This window comes from Narcine bancroftii, chromosome 8, assembly GCF_036971445.1.
Source record: "Narcine bancroftii isolate sNarBan1 chromosome 8, sNarBan1.hap1, whole genome shotgun sequence".
Classification (NCBI taxonomy): domain Eukaryota; kingdom Metazoa; phylum Chordata; class Chondrichthyes; order Torpediniformes; family Narcinidae; genus Narcine; species Narcine bancroftii.
Window position 1 is genome coordinate 148,469,266 of NC_091476.1, and position 13,224 is coordinate 148,482,489.

General features: G+C 42.6%; 1 long non-coding RNA gene across 1 annotated transcript in view; it reads left to right on the forward strand.

Annotated features, from left to right (window-relative positions):
• Nucleotides 1-278: 278 nt before the first annotated feature.
• Nucleotides 279-13,224, forward strand: part of LOC138741888 (uncharacterized) — a 60,111-nt gene continuing 47,165 nt past the window's right edge. The window contains exon 1 of the long non-coding RNA XR_011343849.1: nt 279-395. This is a non-coding gene — a long non-coding RNA (uncharacterized lncRNA). The remainder of the gene's footprint in view (nt 396-13,224) is intronic.

Sequence of the window (13,224 nt, forward strand, 5' to 3'; positions counted from 1 at the left end):
ACGTGGTTTAAATTGAATACAGCATGGTAACAGGCCTTTCTGGCCCATAAACCCATGCTGCCCAAATACGCTAATCAATCCAAAAGCCCCGTAGAATTTGAAGCATGGGAGGAAACCAAAAACCCACACAGACATGGGGAGAACGTACAAACTCCTTATAGACAGTGCCGGATTCAGACCTGGGGCACTGGCTCTGGAATAGCGTTGTGTTAATCATTACACTAACTGTGCTGAGGTTAAGAATAAATTGAATTAAAATTTTTGTTATTCAGGACGAGAGAGGAAACCATTCTACCCTTTATCAACATGATGCCATAAGTCTTCTAAGTCCTTCTGAAAAGGTAGATGTGGCCTCACCTCACTTGGCAGAGCAGCATCCTTGGTACCGTACAAGGGTGAGTTCATGCTCAAATCTTTGGGGTGGGATATTAATCAAAGCTGAATGTACTTCTTCTAAGCCTAGACCGAATCCAAACAAGCTGGAGAAAGCATCATTATCTCCTCCCTCTCACCCATAGGGTCAGTCTAGAAATTAATTAAAGCAATTTACAACATTAGGTGCTTCTGGCCCTGCACTACACCAGGATATCGAGATCATTCTAATTAGCTTGTGCCCTCAATAATAAACCTCCTTTCAGTCATCTGTATGGCAACATTATGGACTTATCAGCTCCTATCAGTTTTGTAGTGAAAGGATGCTTTGTTTAGGGATTATGAGATTATCATTTTTTGGGGAATGGATTTTGCTGGCTAGATGATCTATTTTTGACTCACTACAATTGAAGAGAGAGAGAGAGAGAGAGAGAGAGCAAGAGTCAGGGATTGTTTGAACGATTTATCACAGTATGCTGAATTGTAAGTAGAACAGCTGGTCATTAATGAAACTACCACCACAAACACAGCATGGTTCAGCGTTTTCCACTTCGCGGTGACATTTTTATGTGCAATTTTCAAGCATGCCATGTGCCTGTGCCACGTTCAATAAAGGGAAATGGAAACAGAAACCAGCCCCACCTCACCCGGATTGTCAGTCACAGCCACACTTTTACCCATATTTTCGCTGTCTTTCAGTGACAGTATCGAAGCAAGTCTCACAGCACAGTTCACCTTATACACAAAACAATTTGACAGCGAGCAAGTGCAAAAATCCAATGAAAATTGTGAAGGTTACACCATATCTATCAAGAACCTTGTACTAAAATTTGCCTGAAATGGTTCTTTATATCCTTAAAATAGATTATTAGGAATACTTGAAGAGGAGGGGCCGCCTTCCCGACCCCCAGCTTCCTACTTCACTCATCATTTTCGTTATGCTGTTGCATTGCACTTTGGGGAGTTCAGTGTTACAGATTACAACATGATTAGTGAATGTACCAAGCCTTCCTTTGAATATCACTCAGCTATATCTTCCATAGTAAAAAAAAAACCTCACTTTGGTCGCCTAATCTGTTAATGTCACCTGCTTTATGTGACTCTGGTATCATCAAGGGATTGTCCTCAATCACCTCACCTCAGTTCTAAAAGAACTATTACCCAAAATGTCAGTCCCATCCACTCAGAGTTGCAATGGACGTGATCTCTACTACGTGACTGCTACACCTACCACTGATCATTTTTTAAAAAAGTTCAGTCAAGAGGGACAGAGGACCATCCTTCCGAAACCTGAAGATCAACCTACATTCCACATTTGCTACATGACATCATGCAAACTGATTTTAACCAACACTTCTACAACAGAACCAATCTTTTTTTTAAATTTTTTTATTTTTCACACTTTAAACCATATTGATCAAGATACATACATTTTCCTTCTTAAATATATACAGTGTCGTTTTCTCCCCCCCCCTTCCCTCCTCCCCTCCCTCCCTCCCTACCTCCCATCCCATTTATTTAAAGTTCAGAATATAAGATACATTAAACTCGTCAAACAATGTTGTCACTCAATAAAAATAAACAAGAAATTCCACTGAGTCAGTTCTTTTCATTCTCTTCTCCTTCTGTCATTTTAGGCGGTAGATGTCCACGGAAGGTTTTCTCTATTATGTTTCATGTATGGGAGCCATACATGAATCTTAATGCAAACTGATCAAGGCTGTGCCACTGCCCCAATAGTTTTCTGAATCTTATTGCAGGGGTCAAAGTCCAGAGTTAGAATTGGAGTCTAGATAGAATTGGAGAAGACATATGAGAGATGGTCATACAGCACTGAATCAGACTCTTCAACCCAACCTGTCCCCATTGATCAAGAATGTCCTACCCACACTAGTCCCACCTGCCTGCATTTGGCCTATATTGCTCTAAACCCATCCTATCCACATATCTGTCTACTTGCATCTAAACATTTCAATAGTACCTGGTTCTAATACCTCTGCACCATCAATTACCACAAAAGACTGAGGTTGTGAACTGATTGAATATAGACTGGAGCAGCCTCCAACCACATTGACTGGACAGGGCAGGTATCAATCAGACCTGTCAGACTAGGTCAAGATTAATAGGCTTTAATCGCTATAAACTTATAGGCATATCTTGCATGCTGTTGGCCCAATTCCAAGGCAGTACTGAGGGAGGGGATTGGGCAGTACCACCTTTATTAGGAATCCTGAGGGGGAGAAGTTACAGTATCAGGGCGGGCCAACCAGTACAATGCGTGTATTACACTGTTCCACCACATTCACCCCCTTCTTTTGAAACAAAGTCCAGTGGGTGAAGTGTCAGAGTCCATTTTCAGGTTCAGCATGTCCGGTGGCTTCATCACCTCTCAGTGCTGGCAATGATATTGCTATAGGGTCCTGGGCAATGCTCTTTGTGACAGGCTGCAATTCGGATGGCTAAACAGAATCAGTTGGGGCTGGATCGGTGGGGGGGGGGGTGGTGTGTGGGTTGGGGTTGGGGGGTGCAACTGGTGCCAATGGTGGGGTTGGATCCTTGACTGTGTCTCTGGTAGTTGTGGGGGTGGGGTGGGGAATGCTGATCGATTGCCTCAGTTGCCAGGTCTCTTCACCCATCCTGATACTGCACTTAGGCATACTGGGGGTTCCTGAGGAGGAGCTGGACCTTCTCTACCAGGGGGTTTGCTTTGTGGGTTCTGGTGTATCTCCAAAGTAGCACAGGCCCTGGGGTCATCAGCCAGACTGGTAGCATTGTTCCCGACGCTGACCTCCTAGGGAAGGAGAATAATTTTTCATATTGGGTCGCATTTGTTGATCTACAGAGAAAGGATCAAGTGGTATGGAGCACCTCCGGTAGGACATCTTGACAGTGGGAGACAGGCAGCCCTTTTGACTTGAGGGTCAGGAGGACTGCCCTCCAGATTATGCTATTCTCTCTTTCCACCTGGCCATTCCCTCGGGTTTATAGCTAGTGGTCCTGCTCGTGGCTATGCCTTTGGTCAGCAGGTATTGGTGCAACTCCTCGCTCAGAATGAGGACCCTGGTCACTGTGAATGTAACTTGGTTATCTGAAAGGCATGAAGAGGTAACGCAGGGACTTAATAACAGTGGCCGTAGTTATATATGAGCAGAGCATGGCAATGGGAACTGAGAGCATTCGTCAACAATGTTGAGAAAATACACGTTCTGGTTTGTGGAGGGGAGGGGGCCTTTGAAGTCCATACTTAGATGTTTGAAGGGGTGGGTGGTTTTGATCAGGTGAGCTTTCTCTGAATGGTAGAAGTGCGGCTTGAACTCTGCACAGACCGGGCAGCTGTGGGTCAGCTTCCTGATATCCTCAACCAAGTATGGGAGGTAGCAGGCTCTCACAAAGTGATAGAGCCTGGTGACCCCAGGGTGGTAGAGACTGTTGTGAAGGGCTTGGAGGCAATCTACTTGTGTGTTGGCACAGGTACCCTGGGACAGGGCACCCCTCAAAGAATCAGAGCAGGCACATCTACTCAGGAAGAATAGTGTCAGTGGCCTTGAAAGCATTGACGGAACTACACTACATGGCAAGTTGAAACTCTGGTGTATGCATTTTGGGCTCTTTCCATGCTTCATGTGGCCACTAACCCTGTATGAAGTTCCAGTCTCGAGTGTGGAAAAGCTGGAGAGATTGATTAACTCGTACATAAGGAAGTGGCTTGGTCTTCCCAGATGTCTCAGCAGCGTAGGGCTCTACGGCAAAGGAGTCCTAGAACTACCCATTTCCTGTCTTTCAGAGGAGTATAAATGGGTCAAATTAAGATTGGAGATGATGTTAACAGAGGCAAATGATCCATTTGTAGCTCAAACTGTTGTCAATCTGGATACTGGGAGGAAATGGATTCCATCAGCAAGCAAAGCAAAAGTGGGACTCAAGCATAGGGACATCATGGGCCGAGTGCAGCAAAGGAGGAATGGTCTTGGTCTTGGGGCCAGTACACCAGCCTGGAATGAGGCTGCTTCATCTCAGAGATGTAGGCTAGCGATGGAGGAGATAATTCAACAGTAGGAGGCAGCAAGGTATGAAAATGCTGTCACTCAGGCAAAGCAAGGGCAATGGATGAGATAGGAGGGAGTGGATAAAAGGAAGATCTCCTGCAAAGAGCTGTGGGAGATGGAAACATTCAGAGTGAGCTTCACCATCAGGGCTGCATACGATGTCTTGCCGTTTGCCATGAATCTCAGCCAGTGGTATGAAGAAGACTCTGCCCGACTTCAGCAACATTATTTTGGGGCTGCAAGACTAGCCTCATTCAAAACTGATACACCTGGCATCACAACCAGGTGCTATGATGCCTTGCAGCAGTGCTGGAAAATCAGCGGACGATTGTTAATGCTTTACCTCCCCTTTCATCCCGCTGGCTGTTAACAGCATTTGTCCAGGAAAGTGAGGGCCACATCAAGATCAGATTCCAGGCAGTCAGGCGGGGCATGTGATTGGAAGATGGCGGCAGACTTAGGCCAGAGGCTCTGCTTCCCAAATGAAATCACGGAAACCAACCTCAGACCAGACCTTGTGCTGTGGTCAGCCACACTCAATCTCTGGTTGAGGAGAAAGGATTCCACCTGAGCACCCAAGTGAGTGAATGGCCTCTTGGGGAGAGCCTGGAATGCTGGGATTCACTGCTGAACTCTCCGGAGGTGTTTTGTGTCTTTCAGCAAAACTCTGAGGAAGGAGGACATCCACTTGATAAACTAGAAGATGCTACCACTCACTTGGCTACACTGCAGAGTCTAGGTAACAAGTCTCAGGAGTGTGTGACAGATTATTGATATGTTTTTGGGAGATATTTTGGGGCAGGTTTTTTAGTGTAGATCACATACAGATACCTCAAAACAGATCTCATTTAAAATACTGGACCTCTGCTCAAGCCAGACAGGCCAGCTCCAAGTGCCTTTGCAAAATCTTTGAAGAGTGCCCAAGAGACTTCACTAATGGATTGTTGTTTTGAAAAACAACAGATAAAAGAACTCGTAGGAGTAGGTTCGGAGCCACAGGCTGTCTGCTGTTCTAAGAGGGTCATATGTATTTTTACAAGCAGAGAGGGAGTCAAACAGGCTTTTCTCTGAGAGAAAGAGAGAGAGAGAGAGAAAGAGAGAGAGAGAGATCAGTTCTGCAGTTCTACAGTCAGCAGCAGCAGCTGGGACTGGAATAGGACAAGCTGGAAAGCTTGTGGAAAACCCCATTTGGAAGATGGGTTGTGAGTGCTTAGTTCAGCCTGGTCAAAGCTCTTGTGGTCCATACAAGAGGAGAGGACTGGCTGCCTAATGTTTCACTTGAAATAAGAGAAACAAAAAGAAAGGAACTCTGTGGTGACCTGAAAGAAAGAGGTTATCATCTGGAAAATCCTGATGGGGCAAATTTCTTCTGCAAGACACTGAAGTGGCTGATTAAAAGGAATCAATTGTGGGTGTCCAGCGAACAACAAATCTCTCTCTGAAAATTGATATGAGATTGGAGTTTTCTGCCTGCTTTTAAGTGAACCATAAATATGATGCAACACACGTTGTATCCACATTTTTAAAAAATATGTTGCCTTGTTAATGGAACAAGGAATGGAAGGTCATTTAGTGGGTGTGATACAATCCTTGGCTTATCCCTCTTATATTTAATGCATTAGTAAGATTTCAGGATAACACATTTTATCCTTTCTCCGAGTGCACTTGGAAGGGCCACAAGCCTGAGGTCATCACTAATCTGTCTCACAGGCAGTTAGCCAGAGCATGAAGAACCTTAACGAATATGGATGCCTGCCTTCAATTGCAGTTTTTATTGGGTTATCTGGCAAGTTATACAGTATATATTTACTTACAGAAAGCTTTTGAAAGTTTTAAGTTGCAATTTGGAAGTTGAAAACTATTAGAAAGCTGCTACTTCTCTTTGGTAGCACATTGAAAAGCACATTAAATAATTGCATTCAAAGGGTATGGTTAAAGGGTAGACCATTTGCTGACTAACTGGCCAAACATAAGACCCTGTTGTAGGGTTTCACTGTGAACCTATTGGTTTGGTTAACCATAATAGGATAGTGGCAGAAAATCAATTCCTTATCCACGTGGATTGTAAAACTAGAATACAAATTCTTTTCTCCCTGCCAATCAGAGAGATCCTACTGGTTTCCTGAATTTTGACTACCATGCTTGTAGCACTGTGGACGAAACCATGTAATTCAAATCATCATCATGACAGCTCTGACTGGGCACATTAGAAGGTTCAAAAAGTAAATTAGCATAGAGTTTTAGGTTGTTAGGTATATTGATACATGTAGGCTGGGCTGATGAAAAATTATTTTGTTATAACTAACTACAGGGATATTTTTATAAAAAATAATAAATATCTGCTGAAACACTGCACAAAAACTTTATAGACAGTCATTTTGGTGTCACCCCCTCTGATGGTGTTACCCAGTGCGGTCCGCACCCCTCCTAGTGACACCAGTGACCATAAGAGTGGCGGAGAGGATTACTGGAGTCTCTCTCTCTCTCATCGATGTGATCGACTGGGATCGTTGTCTGAAGAGGATGCACAAAATCATTGAGGACCCCTTTTACCCTCCCCCCACCCCCACCACCCCCCCACCCACCACACAACATCTTTCAGCTGTTCCTGTTGGGAAAGAGAAACAGAAATATGAGAGCCAGCACCACCAGGCTGAGGAACAACTTCTTCCCACGGGCAGTGAGGATGCTGAACGACCAAAGGAACTGCTCACACTAACCATCCAAGACTCTCATATTCACAAAACAATATATATATATATATATATATATATATATGAATACTTGCCGTGCATATATATGTTTGTCTGTATTGTGTTATGTCAGGTTGTGTGTTTTGCATCGAGGACTGGAGAATACTGTTTCGTCAGGTTGTATTTGTCCAATCAGATGACAATAAACTTGACTTGAAATGCTTATAGGGAATTAAAACACTTTTTCTCAGAGTGTATATGACTGTGGTGGAACACTGAAGATGGTGATGAATTTTACCCTTAATATTCATGCACCATGACCCTTCTGGTGATAGAGGGTGGTATTTTACAGGTCATGTGCACAAGACAGCCATAATTTCTGCCTTACAAGTGCTTGGACTCCCTACCATAGACAATGAAGAAATACCACCTATGCTGCAAACCCACTTGCAAGATAAGCAGACGTCAGCTTCCTCTCCTAGATTAATGTACCCAGCACCAAGGCACTGATTCTACTCAAGTTTGCTCTGTTAACCATATAACCAGTTACAGCACAGAAACAGGCCAGTTTGGCCCCAGTAATCCATGCCGAACATCATCTCCCACCTAGTCCCACTGACCCTCATTTAGCTCATAATCCTCCACACCTCTCCTGTCCATATACCTATCCAACCTATCCTTGAATATTAACAATGATCTTGCTTCCACCACTACTGCCAGAAGTTCATTTCATACCCCCACCTCCCTCTGCATGAAGAAATTTTCCCTTATGTTTCCCTTAAACATTTCCCCTTTTACTCTCAATCCATGCCCTCTTGTTGAATCTCCCCCACTCTCAGTGGAAAAAAGCCTATCCACATTGACTCTATCCATCCCCCTTATAATTTTGAATAAGGCCATGCCTTATACCAGACTCCTAAAACAGGCATTGTGCTCCAAGCTTTGTCATAAGACCATAAGACATAGGAGCAGAAATTGGCTAGTTAGCTCATCAAATCTGCCTGCCATCTAATCATGACATTATCCATCTTCCCACTCATCTCCACTGCCCAGACATCCCCCCATAATCTTTAATGCCCTGGCTAATCAAGAACCTATCAATCTCTGCTTAAATACACCCAGTGACTTGGCCTTCACAACCATACGTGGCAACAAAACCCACATATTTACCTGGCCAAAGAAATTCTTCCCCACCTCTTTTCTATGTGGATACCCTTCAATCCTGAAGTTGTGCCCTCTTCTCCAAGACTCTCCCACCATGGAAACAACCTTTCTACATCTACTCTATCCATGACATTCAACATTCAAAATGTTTCATTGAGTTCCCCCACTCAATCTCCTAAATTGCAATGAGTAACACACCAAGATCTGTCAAACACTCTTCATATCCCTTTCATTCCCAGAATCCTCCTTGTGAACCTCCTCTGAACCCTTTCTAACATTAGTACATCCTTTATTAAATGAGGAGCCCAAAATTGCTCACAATACTCCAAATGAAGTTTCATGAGTGCCTTATAAAGCCTCAACATAGCATCCTTGTCTTAAATTCCTCTTGAAATGAATGTTTAAACAGTAATTAAATTCAAGGTTGTTCTTAGGACCTTGTTGAAGAGGTGCTTTACTCAATCCAGGAATTCTGACCCCATAACCAATCAACTTGGAAAAGGAGCATTCCAATTGACACTGAGAACCCTGAGTCCATGAGTTAGAAGCACACAAAGCCCAGAGTCAACAGCAAAAGGAGAAGACCAATGAACAAAACACACACCCACACACCTGCTAAGCATGCCTTGTCCCATCTTGCATGCCTTTGAATCCCAAATTGGCCTCATCAATCATCCCAGATGCACAGAATTGGAGTCAACCACAATCCCAATGGACCACCAAAGAAGACAAGGGTGGAATAAACAGAATTTAAAAAACAGTTTAAAATTTGGAACACAACCAAATAACACAGGACCTCATGGCTTCAGATTCATTGTTTCACCAGAACTACAGGACAAGACAGGGCTGTAATAACCCAGATTTTCTATTTAAAGTTATGGAGTTGAGATTTGCTGATTAACTACGAATGGAGAAATGGGAATATTCATGAGCATGGGGAACCACAGCCACTGGAGCAGATGGCTGATGTGCCAAGCACATGGGCAAATTAACACACCCTGGGAACAGAGGAGCAAATAGCAGCTGTCAGAAAAATTGACAGTGAAGTAGTATGGGTGTGCTCCAGACTGATATGGCGACAAGAAACTGAGAAGGGCTGAATTTAAATGTTACGGGCTTTTTTTTTCTTTAGTGATGCGTGCCTTTAAAAGAAGAGCCAATGCTGTATGTTGCATGTTCTGGCAGCATGCAATGTGAAATATGCTACTGTTGATAAACAAGCAGTTATTTTAATCAGGGCACTGCATTGGATGCAGGATACTCAAAAGCTGATAAAAAAAAATGATCAAGAGGGTGTGACAAACACATTGCTGTTCTTCGTTAATGTAGAAATCTCAAGTTTAGCATCTTGCTGATAATTTTAATTTAACAGTGGTAAATTAAGTGCCCATCAGTGAAACACATTAAGAATAATTAAACATAAAAATGCTTACATTAAATAAAGTGTCTAGTTTAGCAATTGCAGTCAAAAGAGGTTTGTTGACTGGAAAAAAGTTTTTTGGCAATGGAATCTTCTCCACATTTCTCACATCCTTCCACACTCCTCCCTGCATTTTAATGTTCTCCCATGTCCTCTTTACTCCCTTTATGTCCATGGGGTAGCAGAGTTAGCGTTTCATTAGCACGACACTATTACAGCGCCAGTGACCCTGGTTCGAATCTGGTGCTGTCTCATGATTTTGCACATGCTCCCCAAGTTTACGTGGGTTTTCCCCGGTTCTCCAGTTTCCTCCCACCATCCAAAATGTATGAGGTTGTAGATTAATCTGGGTGTAATTGGGCCTGGAATTGGCTTCTACTGTGCCATAAATTAAAACAAAATAAATTGATTCCCCTTGCTCCCAATGCATCAAAAGTTCAAAGTTCAAATTTTTTGTCAGTGTACATACATGACATCACATACCACCCTAAAATTCTTTTATCTATGGGCAGGCTTAGCAATTTCTATACTGATAACTGTAAACTGTAAACAAACTGTGCAAACGGGCAACACTATTATTAGTGTCAGCAATGCGGGTTCGAATCTGGCACTGTCTGCAAGGAGTTTGTATGTTCTCCTTTTGTTTACGTGGGTTTCCCCCGGGTGCTCCAGTTACCTCCCACCCTTCAAAACATACATGGATTGTAAGTTGATTGGTGTATTTGGGCGCCATGAGCTTGTGGGCTGGAAGAGCTTGTTGCCATGCTCTACGTTTAATAAAAATAATTAAAATATCACAGTAAAAGGGCTTGGAATTCCCATCGCACCATTCATCTTTGAGTCCTGACCACTCTCGGCTGCCTCATTTCATCTGCCATTCTTCATATGTGGGCTCCAGCACAGCAATATTTATTATTTATTTGTCCACTTCTAGGATCCAGGGATAACTGTCAGGACTTACATTTATTGCTCAACTTCTCTTGCCCTTGAAAAGGTGGAGATGAGCTCCTCCTGAACTATTAGTAGTTCTTCTGGTTGGACCATTATTCCAGTTTTGATGGGGATGGGAAAGGGGGTGAGTCCCAATGATAAGGAAGGAACCCTCCCCCCCCCACCCACCCCCCCCCAATATACTTCCAAAATAAGCTGGAATGAGACTTCGATGGCAACCTGAGTTAGGTTCCCAAGTGAAAAAATTAACCGTCTGATCCAACTCTATCGAAAGCCTCCTTCCAATAACTGGCTGAATACATTTTAAGATTCGCTGCTCTGGGTGAAGAATGTTCCTGGGAGGAAGTTAGCTGAGAGCAATTCAAGCTCAGAGCGATTTAGACTTAGAGCGGATGGTGCATAGAAAAGATCTGAGAGTCCTGGAAATTCAATGCTGCGGTGTTGTAGTCAGTACCGTGTGCATGAACAATCAAGCTTTCCAGAGTGGAATGTCATGACAGTGGAAAGCAGTCTGGAGAGAAAGGTCTGGGAGACTTGATTGGGTGGAATCACCAGGCCCTTGGGCTGTGTCTCAGTGCCACAGAGGAATGTGCAGCAAGAGGCTAAGTCAATGGCGCCCTCACATGGTAGAATTAAATAAGCCCTTAACAGAAGGAAATGAGTGGTTATTAATTTAATCTCTTTATAAACACAAGGTAGCATTATCCTACTGCTAGCACAACTTTGTACGTTAAATTAAGCAAGCTAAAACAATGGGAATTGAATCTAATCAAGCCAATCTCAGTTCTTTGAGTGAAACTCTAAAGTCTGCAGATGCTATGATTGTAGTGAAAACAAATGAACTCAGCAGGTCTTGCAGCGTCTTGAAGGTAAAGACACATGTTTTGGGCCTGAGCCCTTCTTCAAGGCAGATATCGGAATTAAAAGGTTGGGGAGAAGGAAGGGTCCATAAAAATAGAAAAGTATTTTGGTTTGCAATCATCTTCTGTATTTGATAGTATATTTGTTCTTTTAAGAGTTCTTTCATGGAACTAGCATTGGGCTGAAAGGCAGTGAGATACCACAATTCCAAATAAAATTCTGAAGTGGTGAGCTGATATCAATGGAAGTGGCCTTGAAGTTGTCAGAATACCATTACAAACACTTTGGTTCCTTGATGCCATCTTTATCTTGTCTGTGAATCATGTTCTGTATCAGTGTGGCTGATTCTTAACAAGACTGTAATTTTCAAAAATGCCATTTAAATACAACAATAATCAGGACAGCAAGGGCAATTGGTGCATTGCAGAGTACAGTCTGGACTGCTCTATCTCATGCACACATCTGCTTTCAGGTAATGCCAGAAACTCTGCCCTCTGCCAGCCATTTCTCCCCAAACACCAAAGACAAAGTATCCTTTAAAAAATTTTCAGTCTTGTTTAAACTTTGAAAAACTTTTCCCTGACTGGAGACTCATCATTTCATTTTCTATACAGCTCTTTAAGCACATGGTCCCTCTCTGTCAATCTCTGCCACGTTACCTCCCTCTGTGTACAATAACTGAGACCACTGCACTCTGCATGTCAATCTTTTTTATTGATGTGGACCTTTTTGAACTTACAAGAACACATATGTAATTTGCCTCAATTTGAGTTTTTCAAACCTGAAGACAGTTCTGAGATAACTGGAAATTAATTACTCATCAAAATCATAATTACCATTAAATCAGCTGATCAAAATGCTTGCTGGTTTGGGGCTCACCCACAGGAACTGAATGACTCATTCTACAGTACCAAACTTGAGTTGCCAGGGCATTTCAAGAGCTCTGCTCCAATCACATTTGAGCTTGATTTAAGGTTTGTTTTGCACATTCAGCATCTCCAGAAAGAGGAAGTGAGACAATCAATAGGTAGGAACGCCTCCTTAATATAATATTAGCACTTAAACTCAGTGAAAAGAAAATTGTTGAGTCTCTCTCTCACTCCAGAAGCTGTGTGACAATTGAGTATTTTCAGCATTTGTTTTTATGTTTCTGGTATCCAGCATCTACAGAGTTTAATTTTTCTTAATTACGGAGATCTTTAAAAAAAATTCTATAAACATTAGCAATTTGGCAGAGACCATTGCACTGAGATTAAGACATATTGCACATGACTTTCAGCCATAAAATATACAAAACTGGTTACAGTCTCCACTATATTCTCTGGGCATTTATCTTGAAGCTAGTTTGGGAATTTTGTCCAGATCAGCTATCAGATTTTTGTGAATTGCTATGGCAACTGACCATTGGCCATGAAGCTCTGATTAATTTGGAGTTCAAAAGTCCTAGATAAATGATTGTTATTAATACATTTTGAACAAGGTACATATATGATATTACTCCTACAAACCAAGGAATTTGTCATTTGCATAGATTATGCTTGTAATTCTCAACCTTGTAACTGAAAATATCTTGATTGCTTCCAGACAGTGTGACATCCTAGGAATCTCAGGATCAGAACCTATTGGATCCTGCGTCACACCAACTGTAGTAGGGCTTCCTTTGAGCTTGTTTACCATTTAACAATCACCTCAACTCTGGTTTCTCTGTCCAATTTTT